General features: G+C 39.7%; 1 long non-coding RNA gene across 1 annotated transcript; it reads left to right on the top strand.

Annotated features, from left to right (window-relative positions):
- The first annotated feature begins 938 nt into the window (after window positions 1-938).
- Window positions 939-11,934, top strand: LOC145352973 (uncharacterized). Its single transcript, XR_013888628.1, has 3 exons — window positions 939-1,017; window positions 2,073-2,192; window positions 9,731-11,934. It is a non-coding gene; the product is annotated as an uncharacterized LOC145352973 (long non-coding RNA).
- The last annotated feature ends 2,354 nt before the right edge of the window (window positions 11,935-14,288 follow it).

The following is a 14,288-nucleotide window of genomic DNA, read 5'->3' as shown; positions in this document are numbered from 1 at the left end:
TGCTCTGGTTTCCTCCCACATCCCAAAAACATGCTTTTTACGCTGATTGGTGTCAATAAATGGTCCCTAAATTGGATCTCCCTTAATCTGGCACACATATAATTCCCTAAATTTGCACCCCTTTATTGTGGAGTCCACTAGAGGTAGACAAAAGCATCGTCAGTTGACAAAAGCCTTGAATAAGGCACTCACTGAGTGTTAAAATGGGCGGCGCGGGCTTGTAGGGCTGAAGGACCTGTTTCCTGTGCTGTGCTGTTCTTTGTTCTTTGTACTGGCCTTGATATTAAATTAGATAAGGATGTTGTCAGATTTCTAAAAGCCACCAAGAATTTGCTGCATACATATCTGCAAGCATTTTTTTTGTATTTCATATTTATAGCTCTGACATCTACAGTAACTTTCTTCAGTTCACATTTTGACAATGACAATACTGAGGCAACCATAAACACAAAAAACATTTGTACTGGTAACATTTATGTTACTAATTCATCTCGGTGAATGTACTATCTTGGAGGTTTCATTGCCCTGCGTTGGTTGCCAAATTGACAGAATCAGTCCATGAAAAATCAGCAGTCATGTAAAATATCTAACAGTGACCCAGCCATTGTGATGCAAATAATTTCCTTAGCAATAAAAATGCAACTGCCACACAAAATCTCACAGTTTGTCGTTAGCCACAGCCCCTGCAAACCTCCCATCAATTCTTAGGGCTGTGTTCACCTCCTCAGTTCTTTCCTCAGCCTCCACTTCTCATCCAGTCTTCAGTTTCTCCGCTAGTCTCCATCTGCCAAAAAAACTACAGGAGATCAACTAACCAATATTAAAAACACAAAATGGTCTTGTACATCTGATAGTATCCTGCTTCACAAAAATGTGTATTTGTAATAAGGCACCAGTCCATGTTTATTAATTCCTCATGGGCATTAACTTTTCCAGGGGAAGTAGTGACAATGGCTGATTTGCGGACTGCACCTAAAGACTCTAACCTAACTCATGTGAAAGGCAACAAAACCAATGGTAAGAATGCTGTTTGGTAAGCAGATTGTTCTATGTTATAAAACATATACGTAAGTTACAAAACAAGACACAGCAAATTAAACTTATGGCATTCCAACTATTATTTTAAAGGTTAATGTTCAGTTCTGATATTTGATTTTTCTTTCTGCCAGCTTCTAAAAGTTACTAACAACTCTTCTAAACCTCTCTCTAATCCCCTTTATTCACTTAATTGAAATACATGGAGAAAGTTTCAGCCTTCTGAACAAACTAAAAGATGTTTATCTCCTATACCTTCTACGTATGATACAGAGCCCAAAGCAAGGTTTGAGCTCATATGTAGGCGGACAGTTCTGCGGCAGACAGAGCGAGTGCTGTTTTGCTGAAGGAGTTTAAACTGAATGTTTGTCAGGATGTAGATAAGCACAAATGCAAATACAGAGGCCTCCAGTTAATTGTTGCAGCTAGCAATTAACTTGTTTTATAAGTGTTTGCCTGAGATCAAAACGAATAAGATTAAAGTGTATTTATTAGTGTCACAAGTAGTTATATTAACTACTTAATATTAATAACTTAATATTAATAACTAATTATTAATAACTAATTATTAATAACTAATTATTAATAACTAACTTAATATTAACATTACAATAAAATTACAATGAAAATCCCCTAGTCACCACACTCTGTCCCCTGTTGGGGTATACTAAGAGAGAATTTACCACTACCAATGCACCTAACCAGAACATCTTTCAGACTGTGGGAGAAAACTGGAGCACCCGGAGGAAATCCATGCAGACACAGGGAATGTGCAGACTCTGCGCAGACAGTATCTCAAATCAGGAATTGAACTCACGTCCCTCTCTGTGAGGGAGCAGTGCTAACCACTGTGCCACCATGCTGCTCCATGCCACACCACGCCAATAAGATCACATTAGCCATTAATACCTGGTTATAAAAGAATAAATTGCACAATTCCTGCTGCTGCAGCTACTTATTGAATTATGATCATTTTTATTTACAGAAAATCTGTTCAATGTCATGGGCCCTCATCAAATATCTGTTTTACTTTTTAGATTACTTAATGGTAAATTGTGGCCTCATAGGTGCGTTCTCTGGAATAGGAGCACTGATCATCATTGCTTTTTTAACATGGGCAGTTGTGAGATATTGTAGGACAAGGTCAAGGAGGCGAGGTAAGTGAAGAGAAAGTAAAAATGTGAATGAAATTATTGTGAGAGTAAAAATATGGATTCCAAGCAAGGTACAAATCAAGAAGCAATCACCTAGCAGTGTGGTGGCACAGTGGTTAGCATTGCCTCACAGTGCCAGGCAATCAGATTCAATTCCAGTCTTGGGTCGCTGTCTGTGTAGAGTTTGCATGTTCTCCCTTGTCTGTGTGAGTTTCCTTCTGGGGCTCCAATTTCCTCCTACAGTCCAAAAATGTTCAGGTTAGGTTGATTTGTCATGATCCTTAATGTCTCAAGATATATAGGTTGGCGGGGGGGGGAGGAGGGGGTGCTGGGGTGCTGGTGTGGCGGGGAGGTGGGTGGAAGTTAGCAGAGTAAATAAGTGGGGTTACAAGGCTAGGGCCTGTTGGTGCAGACTTGATGGATAAGATGGTCTACTTCTGCATTTTAGGGATTCCATGATATTTTGAAAACATGGAATCCCTTTATTAAAATATGTAAATAGAAAAAGTCAGCTGTATCAGTAAAGTAAAACAAAGCAGTGGATTATAAGAAGAAAACTAATTTGCTAATGCCCTTTTGTGGAAGAAGCTGAGCTTACCTGGTTTATATGAATTCCAGTACTTCACCAATATGTTCAGCTCTTAGCTGCCCTCTGCAGTGATCCATCAAGCCACTCAACTGTATCAAAATGAAATGCAGTACGAGAAGAATTGTTAAGACAATTAGATATGGACAATAAATATTAGTATTGGCAACAATACCTATGTCAAAAAATTAACCAAAAGAATAAAAACAACATTGTAAATGCCCATAACATAAATTAATAGATCTCTATAAGACCCCACTCTGCAATTTATTCATAAAATGTGGATTACTAATTAAATAATTGATACAACAGTGCAGATTCAATGAAAGGCTGTGAATGACAGGGAGAAAAAGTCAGGGAGAGCTGTATAGAAGTCTTGTGTTAATTGCTGTGTGGAGTTTCTCCCTAGTTTGCCCTATCTTTCACGGAAGACCTGCGGGAATGCACCCCTATTTTTACAAGAACAATTTGCATTTATATTGAGTTGTTAATGTGATGACACAATAATTAGCCAAAGATAGAGTCAGAGCCAGAGATTGTATATTAGATATCAAAAAAGATAAAGAAAAGCTTGATCGAAAATAGGAATTGTAAGGATGAAAGGAAGTTTGAGAGGTTTAAGTCACTAATCAAAACATTAATGCACCATAGAATCCAGACAGTGCAGAAGGAAGCTATTTGTCCCATCGAGTCTGCACCGACCTCCAAGAAAGTCAGTGCAGACTTACCCAGGCTCACTCCCCTGCCCTATCCACGTAATCCTACACATTTACCACCACTAATCCCCTAACCTACATATCTTTGGACACTAAGGGACAATTTAGCATGGCTGGTCCATCTAACCTGCACTTCTTTGGAGTGTGAGAAGAATGATATGTAGATGCCGGTGTTGGACTGGGGTAAACATAGTAAGAAGTCTCACAACATCAGGTTAAAGTCCAACAGGTTTATTTGATAGTAAACACCACTAGCTTTCAGAACTCTCCACTCACCTGACAAAGGAACAGCGCTCCGAAAGCTAGTGGCATTTACTATCAAATAAACCTGTTGGACTTTAACCTGGTGTTGTGAGTCTTCTTACTGTATGGGAAGAAACCAGAGCACCCCGTGAAAACCCACACAGACATAGGAAGAACGTGTAAACTCCACACAGTCAGCCAAGGCTGGATTGAACCGGATCCCTGGCACTGTGAGGCAGCAGTGCTAACCAGTGTGCCAATATGCCGCCCCATCAAAGCAATACACATAATTAAAGAAGTCATATTTCAGGATTAAATGTATTCGAAAAGTTAAGTTATTCTCTACCCAACAGTTAATTTTTACCAATAAAGCGCATTAGTGATTACACAGAGGTACAAAAAAAAGTGTTGTATTTTTAAATGATTTGTATCATTGTATTTGCTAGCTGTGATTGCCGAATCCAATTTCACCCAGAATCTGGCAGCATTTTCCACCACCTAGTCAGCCATTCAGAATCATCTTTGATTCCAATGGCTTTGAAAAATGGAACATAAAAGTTAAAGATGTTTCTGAAATATTCTATAGAAATAATAGTTAAAAATTATCATCCTACAAAAATCACTATTGTATTATTGTAAATAATCCTGAGTACTTATTAAAATAATTTTGCAAACTAATTTTATTATGAATAAACGTAACCGTACATCAAATAATATTTTGTGCAATTTTGCAGTCACATCCTCACTGTTGTATTGTTCATCAAACCAGTTGTTATATGGCTTTGGAAAATACAGGTCACATCACAGATCACAACCACAGACATCTCGTGGGCTGATGAACCACAAACATTGCTCACCAATCTTTTATATAATGCTGATAACACAGATATGTAAACTTGTGTGCAATTACTTTATGCTACATACAATGTAATGGACTTTAAGGGTGGCGTGCTTCATAACAAGTGAACCCAGTAAACAACTCATACTGAGAGTGCAGAATAGCTCATTTTATCAATGTCTGCACCTGTAAATGTCGTGTGAGCACAATCTATCAGAATACAAACCATTTTGAATTTCCAAAAGAATTATCCTTTATTTACTTGCAATAGTTACAACAAACTGGACAATTTGAATGCATAAGCAAATACTGCAGATATTGAAAACCTAAAATAAAAGTGAATGCTGGAAATATTCAGCAGGCTAGAGGCATCCACGGAGAGAAGAGTTATGTTTAAGATTGATGCCTTTTCATCATTCATACACCACAAAAAGATCCAATACTAACTTAAAATAATGTATAAGCACAGCATAATTATTTAGAAAAATAAATAACACATTTTAATATTTCAAGAATTGCAATATAGTATCTCAAAATCATACAGATATATTCAGGCACATTGGGAGGAATATTAGCCTGTGCAGTTGATATAGTTTATATGGATTTTAGCAGAGCCTTTGATCAGGTCCGAAATGAGACACTGATTGAGAAGATTAAAGCACATGGAATTTAGTGAAACCTGGTGAGATGGATCTGAAGCTGGCTTAGTAATAGGATACAAAGGTTGGTGATAGAAGACTGTTTGAATGACTGGAGGCTAGTATCCATTGGCATACCACAAGATTCAGTGCTGGATCTCTTATTGATAAAGATGATAATGTGGGGGGGGAAGATAAGTAATTTTGCAGATGACATCACGATTGGTAGAGTGGTTAACAGTGAAAAAGATGGTCATAGAGAAAGATGGTCAAATATAGATGGGCTGGTCAGATGGGCAGAACAATGGAAGGTTGTGTTTAACCCTGATAAGTACAAGGTGATCCACTTTGGAAGAACTAACATGACAAGGGAGTATTTAATGGACGGCAGGTCAGTAGGAAGCTCAGAAGAACAGATGCGTCTTGGGGTACTTATTCACACATCCCCAAAGATGGCAGAGCAGGTGGATATGTCAGTTAATAAGGCATATGGAACATTTGCTTTTATCAGTTGTACTATAGAGTATAAGAACAAGGAGGTTATGTTGAAGTTGTACAGAATGTTAGTTAGGCCACAGCTGTAATACTGTGTGCATTCCGGTCACCTCACTGTAGGAAGGATGTGATTACACAAGAGGGACACAGAGGAGATTCACCTTGATGTTGCATGAGTTGGATCATGTGAGCTATAAGAAGAGACTAGTTAGGTTTGGATTGTTTTCTTTAGAGCAGAGAAGGCTGGACAGGGGACATGGTTGAGGTGTATAAAATTATGAGGGGTATGGACAGGGTGAATAGGAAGCAGCTGTTACCCTTGAGTGAGGTGTCAATAACAAGGGAGTATTGTTTTAGGATAAGGGGCAGAAGATTCAGAGGAGATTTGAGAAAAAGAAAATCACTCAGAGGGTGATGAGAATCTGGAATGTCTGGAAAGGAAGTGAAAGCCAGAAACCTTACAACCTTTAAAAAATATTTGGATGAGCACCTGAAATATAACATTCAAGGATATGGGACAAGTGCAGGAAAATGGGATTAGCGTGACTTTAGTGCTAATTATCGTCGGTGCAGGCTCGATTTGCTTGAAGGGCCTTTTCTGCATTGTATGCCTCTATGACTCAAAAAATTAAGGGTTTGAATTGGGATGGGAGGTTAACATGTTAAAAAGCTGAATTTGAGTCCAACTTTCTGCCAATATGCTCATTTCACTGCCAATCAGTCGTGGATTGGTTTTTAGTATTCGGGACTGAGGCAAAAGATTCTGGGTTAAACAAGCACCCCAGAGTCCTGGACACAAAGATCTAGGCTGACATGCCAGTGCAAGATTACAAGAGTGCTGCGCGGCCTTTTAGCTGAGCCATTAAACCAATGCACTCTCTGAGCTAACAGGTGAACATAAAATTTTCCATGTTGCTATTGTGAAGAAGGGCAGAGGAGACAATCCTGGTGACTTGTCCATGATGTATTTCACAATCAATATCATAAAACAGATTATCTGATGATTGTCACATTCTTGTTCATGGATAGGAGCTTTGTGCAAATTGGCTGCTGAGTTTCCTGTACTACAACAGTGACGATATTGCAGAAATACTTCATTGGCTGTAAAGAATCTGGGCACATCCCGTGGTTATGAAAGACATGATTTAATTTTTTTTAAATTGATTTTCAGAATGCAATTGTCACTGGCTAGTCCAATATTTATTGCCCATCCCTAATAGCCATTCAAAATGCTATCTTTCTTTCCATTTCTGGTTTGACCGGAGGCTGGATGGGGTTGTGCAAGTAGATAACTCACTCTCAGGAGGCAAGATGGAAATTTTAATATTATTCTACACATTCCTCATGGGTACCCATCGTTTCAAATTGAATCCCCAATGTCCAGGTTTTTTCCCATTCACCTCCCCACTACCACCCCAGCTGCCCGAAACATGCCACTCTTCACCCTTCCACATGCCCTGTGTCTCCAATCCAAACTCCACCTAGCCTATGATTCTTGAGGCCTCTAGACCTACCTGGTTCTGAGGCTTCTTCTTCAGCATTCTCTGCCCTACTGGAAGCAAAGCCTGTCTTCTGAGAGGGGAACCTGTCAGTGTTGTCACATGCTGAAACATTCATAACATGTGGGAAACCTGGACCTATGATTTCCCTGTGTGGGATCAGACACCCTCACTCCCAGCAGGTCAAAACATGAATGCCTTCTCCATTGCCTTGGAAAATTCAAGCCAATATTTTCCTGCAGAGAATGCTGATGGCTTTGAAAGGCAAATTGACAAGTAAATGAAAGAAAATTATGTTAGCTTTCACAATGATTCATTGACTTCAGTGGCCGTGGTGTAATGTAAAAGTGGTCCGTGACCCACAGGGAGGATGATACCCAGGTACCTTCATGGGAACAACCTATCATATTTGATTGCCCATACCAGACCAGTAATGCATTTTTTTTTCTCTAGGCCATTCAGAAAAGTAGAAATTCTGGAAATAAACGTATAAATTATAATCTCAAAGCAATTATCCTTGGCTGTTGTATTCCTGTTGCTTTCATAGCATGAAATTTGTTCATTGTAAATTTCAGGTTATGCTGTAATCTCAATGAAACTTTAAAAGGCAGCTGTGGAGTGAGAGAGAGAGAGAGGAATTTAGCTTGAGAGCTCTCCGACAGAACTTGGCTGGCAACATGTCATTGGAGTTACTTAATTACAGCCAGGCTGCCATTACACAGCTTGTGCTGATGCGAAACCAATATTCATGTACCGTGTTGGACAGCTTTCAACACCAGTCATCTGGAATTTCGCTTCTGCTCATTTTTAATCATAGAATCATACAATCCCTACAGCACAGAGGAAGACCATTTGGCCCATCTTGTCTCCACCGACACTTACCCTGGCCCTATCCCATATCAACACGCATTTACCTGCTAATCTCCCAATACACAAGGCGGGATTTTCTGGTCGCACTCGCCTCAAGAATGGAAAATCCCATGTGAGGTCATTGGACCTTTGCATGGTGCTATCCCACCCGCTATGATTCCTATGGCAGGTGGAAAGGGAAAATTCTGCTCTGATTCCAGTGGCAGGAGGGGGCAGGAAAAGTACACCCTAAGAGTCAATTTAGCGCGGCCAATCAACCTAACTTGCACATCTTTGGAATCTGGGAGGAAACCAGAGCACCCGGAGGAAACCCATGGAGAACGTGCAAACCCGAGGCCGGAATTGAACCTGGGTCCCTGGGGGCAGTAGTACTAATCATTATGCCACTGTGCCACCCCAGTGTTAGGAGTGCACTGAAAAATATCATATACTTAGTTTAATTAATGTCTGCATATTTTTCAAATGTGACATTGCAATAAGTCACAGACACGCAACACTTACTGTGAACTTTAACTGGTGTGAGAATTCCTTGCAGGCAGTTTCTCACACCCCCAAACCTTATTGGGTTTCAGGAGTTAGATCAGGAACTGACTTCCAAATTATACCACAATTTTCATTTTGATGCATGTTAGAAACTTTTTCATATCAAAGTGGAAGTGGCAATATATAGAACAACAGGAATTGGCCTCAGTTTAAACATACTACTCTTTGATAGACAGGAGAGGTAGAATGGATCTTGCAGAGAGATATCTAATGGTACGCACTGTCAAAGTGCTTTCAGTCTAGTTTATGATCATTTGTCTTTCTTGCAGTTAAAAATACATGCTTTTATTTGGTGGCAACACTCCAGTCAAAATAGGGAATAAAAAGGGAGTCTGTTTTCATTGTCCAGAGGCATTCCTACTGACCACTATGGTTCAATAAAGTAATTCTAGTTCTCTACAGCAGGAAGATAGACTGAATATATCTACAGGGCATTTATCATTTGAATCCAGGTCATGAATTTGGGTCTACTTGAGTGGGAGCAGTTGCTTTCTTACATGATTTGCTTGTGTGCTTCTTATAGAAGTTAGTATGCCTCTGCATAAAGTCTACCAGCACAGCAAAAGGTTGCCCATAGTATTACTCACTTATCCCTTCAGGAGACCAGGATAAAATGTGTGTCTGTTTGCCAGGCCTCCCATTGCATATCTTCTAGAGTTTGCCTGTGATTTTCCACGAGGTGAGTTCATAATAATCACAGCTATGCCATCAATGACTTCATTAGGAAATGCCATTTTAAATCGGTTTTTAATCGGTCATCCTTTTTGTTTCAGTAACTGGGAGTGTCTGTGAAGGATGCTGTATAAGAACCACCTATTAAATCAAAAGCAGTGTTTCCAGAGGGTTCCTGTTTATCCTTTAATCTGAGCGTATGGATGGTTTTGAAGAATATAAGCCAAATAATAATAGGGTAAAATAGATTTGATTTAAATCTTATTGCTTCGTACTGAAGCAATGTGGTCATACATCAATATTCTGAAGCTTGTTGCTGAGTGAAAAACTCACGTCACACCTTACAATCCAAGTTCATTGTGCAGTTGTATGTAAACATGACTTTCCTCCCATTTCTTGAAGAGAAGTTCACCATAATTATATATATATTTATCTCAACAGGTAAAAGAACAAAGGGTGAACAATCCCATAAAAATGGAAACCATGAGAATGAGGACATCTATGAAAAAATGGGGAGGGTACCGCAATAAGTGTGAACAAAACCATGTAAAAATGTAGTTATGTCAGTTTTGCTAAAGTGATCTTTTTAAAAAATCCCTTGATGAATAAGGGGATATAAATCCTTGACGCTTTCTACATACTGCTGCTGTAACTCTGGTGAGGTGATGGAAAGCCGACAAATTAGATCAGGACTTAGATATGCCTTACATCAGATATTCAAGGAGCCTTTGTTTGGGATGGAGCTTCCATTCACTCCAAACAAAGGCTCCAGCATGAAGAAGCTGTGCAGACGAAGCACTTGTTTCTGTATCTCTGACCTTTCAGAAACATAACGCCTCTTTGAAAGGCAATGAGGCAAGAAGATGAAGGTGTACCCTAACTTTTCACAAAAGGACTGCAGAGGACAGATTTAAATGTCTTTTAGGGGAAGGAAAATAACTCTCAGGTATCAAGGCTGCATTTTCCAGCCTGATCTGTATTTTTGAAAGGACTGTCGCTGACAATTCATCTGTAGCTGATGTGACTTGATACTCACTTCTACAGTCCAGAGTAGTGAATCTGCTGCTGACATAATTGTCAACAATGCTAATTTAGCAACTTCAGCACATAAATAGGTAACTAGGCTTGCACTTTTATATAGTTGTTACCCATTTTAACTGGTTACGAACAGCTATTTTCTCAATTAACTACTGACAAGAATTACTTTTAAAATCATAGCATTTGACTGCATGGAAGGACTCCATTTAGTCCATCATGAATGTGCTCATCTACTGAATGAGCAATTCACTGTTTTTCATTTCACTGTTCTCTTTCCATATTCTGTTATTTTGATAAATTGTTCATTTTCCTTTTAAAAGCTAATATGCATCTTGTACCCAACTTTCTAACAACTCTGCATTAAAAAATCCTAATCTTTCTCTTGCTTCTTTTGGCGAACAGCTTACTTTCTGCCCTCTAGCTACTGAGTCACTAATCAGAGGAAGTCATTTTTCCATATTTACGCCATTAAGACACGTCGGTATTTTGAATACTTCCTTTTTACCTTCCCCCAGTTTCTCTAGCCTCGCATCCCTAGTAACAGCTGAATGAATCACCTGTGGTAGAGACAAAGGGCACCCAAATCCGAATACAATATTCAAACTGAAACCTAATCAATGACTCATTTATATTCAGTGTTGCCACTTTGCCCATGTACTATGTGTCCATATTTATAAAAACTAGGATGTCAAATGTTTGTTTTTTTCATTATTCCCAATTTGCCTTCCCAGTTCTAAAAATGTGTCTGTCTACCTTTTTAATGTTTTTTAAATAGTTTTAACGTTTAGTATGTTTATTTGTCTTTCTTTCCATCTTTATTTCCATTTTTATGCACATATTCTTCCTTCAAAGATGTATCAGTTCACACTGCTCCCTATTCAATTTTATCCAACAACTATCTGCCTAAATTACTGATCGGTGGTCCTCTTGAAATTGTACAGGCTGGGAATTTCCTCCGAACTGCTACCATTTCTCTCTCCAGATTTAACTGGATGTGTCACAGAAACCCTATTTACATTTGCAGACAGAAGTTGACTCTGCAGTTCCAGCCAAGTTACAGTGGGAGGCTGTATTCTGACTGTATTCTTCAGTATTTTGAATACTTCCTTTTTACCTTCCCGCAGTTTCTCTAGCCTCGCATCTCTGGTAACATCTGAATGAAGCTCAGAAATGATGAAGTTTTTTTTTAAGTGAACTGATATTTTGCAAAGGGTTGGGCCAAATTTGCAGTAAGTAGACACCTTTTTAGGGAGGGACAGTCTTTGGCAAGAAAGCCTGTGCCATCTGTGTATAAATATCAAGGAAGGTAGGGAAGTATATATATCTCTTTGTTAAACTGTAATATTTGTTCTCTGAATGACTAAAGCTAAAGAGACAAAATGAGACACAAAAAGCAAGATGTGACAAATGTCAGGTTCCAAACAAAATTAAGAATCAAGCTGATTACAAAAAGTACTGATAAGATCTTAATAAAAAATGAATGAGGGGCAATTAAAGGCATTTGTTTAAGGACATAAAACACGGTGAGTGGTTATTTTTCTGATGGGGTGCGGTGGGGTGGTGGGGGGGGGGGGGTGCGGTTGAGGAGGGTGGGTGGGCATTGGTGGGTTGGGAACATATACAGAGTTATTCCCCAGAAGTTAATATTCGAACCACTGCTCTTTCTGATAGATATTAATGGCATGAACTTAGGAAATTAGGGCATCATTTAACATTTTGCAATGATACAAAACTTGGAAATGCAGTAAACAACGAGGAGGTTAGTAGCAAACTACAAGGAGACATAGACAAACCAATGAAACATGGCAGATTGACATTAATACAGAAAAATGTAAAGTGATATATTTAGGTAGCATTATGAGGATGTACATTTTTGTAAAAAAACATTTTTCATTCTCCTTGTTCTGGCTGGATTAAAAAAACAAATTGTAATTTCTTTGCTAAATAGTAATATTTGTTCAGCTATCTTGCATAAATAAAACCCTTTATTGGTTCAAGGCACATGACTCTTGTTGTTATGCTTTTCAGTATGTTTTTTGCAAGAAAGAGAGGGATGGATTCATGTAGTAGCATGTAGTATATGCTATTTGCCAGTGTACAGAACAAAGGTTGCCCAATACAGTTGATTGAAAATCAAGAGAGAATTTGAAATACATGGCCTGGTTTTTGTCAAGAATTCTGGCAATGGACCTAATTGGATATCAGGAATTGCGGTGGCAATGACTGGTTCACTGTCCTGTGAGGTGACAACACAGAACAAGTTTGTGAAGGAACACATAGATCACTTGCGGAGGCAAAAGCCATCCCAAGAGCCAGTGTCACTGTTTGATCCGCTAGTATCATTAAATAGTGTTGTTGTTTGTCCAAGGAAAGAAGTGGCTGATTAGCCAAAGTGTTGTTCCCAATGAAACTGAAGAAAGTGAGACACAGGCGGCAATCTTACCAAAAAAACTGAAAGTGTTGAATACACGTGAAAACAGAATTCGCACTGATTCTTTGGGCAAGTTAAAATCCAACCCTGAGGAAAAAAATGAAGCAAGATCTGTTTCCTGGAGGCAAAGGGATGGGATGGAGACTATGCTTGCCCAAAAGCCAGCTTACTGCAGAGGGTGCTATTGCACATGCATATGTCTCTCTGTTCTGTGCAACAGAGATCAGTTACTGCCTCCCCCCAGCAATCTCTGATCTCTGCAGCTGATTGCCCACCCCTTGCATGGGCTGCCTAATGACCCCCTCACTTGGGTCGGCCAATCCCCCCTCCAGCCCCACTCATCCCAGTTGATTACTTGTTGCAGAATGCTCAGTGTTTCCCCTTTCCCGCTGATCCCGGTTGCAGAGTGCGCAGTATTCCCCCCAACTTCCTCCCCTTAGGCACTTCCCCCTCAGGATTCACAACATTAGTACTACCCAGTGCTGACTGGGCACTGCCAGGTGGACAGTGCAAGGTGCCAGGCTGGCACTGCCCAACTGGCAACCCCTGCCCCCAACTTTCCAGGGTGGCCTCAATGGCCTCCAGCCCTACTGGCAAGACCATTATGTCTGGATCCCGTTGATGGGGAACATACATGATCCTTGCCAGTGAGGACCTTCAATGTCAAGACAAGTGAGCCTAGATGATTGCAACCCAGGCTCACTCATAATATTTAAATTCTATTTGACATTGAATTTAAATATTATATTCAGCCTCACACCATTCCTGGGCGCGAGGCTGATCTCGCCGGATATCTGGTGCTGGTAAGATCATGAGAGGTGACAAATCAGGCATGAACCTGATTTTCAGGCTCTCTCGCAATCTTACTGGCTTACCCCACCCATGAACTGGAAGGGCAAGATAATAAGATTGCTCCAAAAGATTGCAGAGGAGAGTCCTCATGAAAAAGCTCAACCAAAGCTATCCCTACAGTCGAACCACAACCATTTGTGCTAGGTTGCTCCCAAAGAAAGAGAAAGTCCCCTGACAGACTGAACATCTGGTAAACTGTGTTCAAAGTGTTTCTCAGTTCTAATGTTTTGAAAATTGCATAAACTATTTACATATTGTATAATAAGGGACTTAAAGGAGGGAGGCTGTACTGCTGGCCCCTTTAGGAGGTGTACACCAGGAAGGTTATGGGGAATGAACGTGGCATGTCAGCGCAGAGTACGAGCTTTTGAAGCCAGAGTAAATCTTAGAGCTGGAAATGTTAACATTGTGAAAGTTCTCTGTATATTCATTTGCTTGTAAATAAACCATGATACTTTGTTATATATTAACTGATGGTTGCCAATCCTTCCAATTACTACAGGGACCGTGACTCCACACTGATTGGAGATCATATGATATAGTGTCCATTTTGGTTTCCTGCTAAAGATGTCGCAGAAAATTTAAACTGCTTTTCAGGGACATGTTTTGAAACAGACTGAATTCCATCAGAGAGAGCTAAAAGCGAAGCCATCTGCTTGCTGTAGTCAATTAGTGCCT

Source organism: Carcharhinus amblyrhynchos, chromosome 15, assembly GCF_965287045.1.
Source record: "Carcharhinus amblyrhynchos chromosome 15, sCarAmb.v2.hapA, whole genome shotgun sequence".
Taxonomy (NCBI): Eukaryota; Metazoa; Chordata; class Chondrichthyes; order Carcharhiniformes; family Carcharhinidae; genus Carcharhinus; species Carcharhinus amblyrhynchos.
This window is presented reverse-complemented; position numbering and strand designations above follow the sequence as displayed.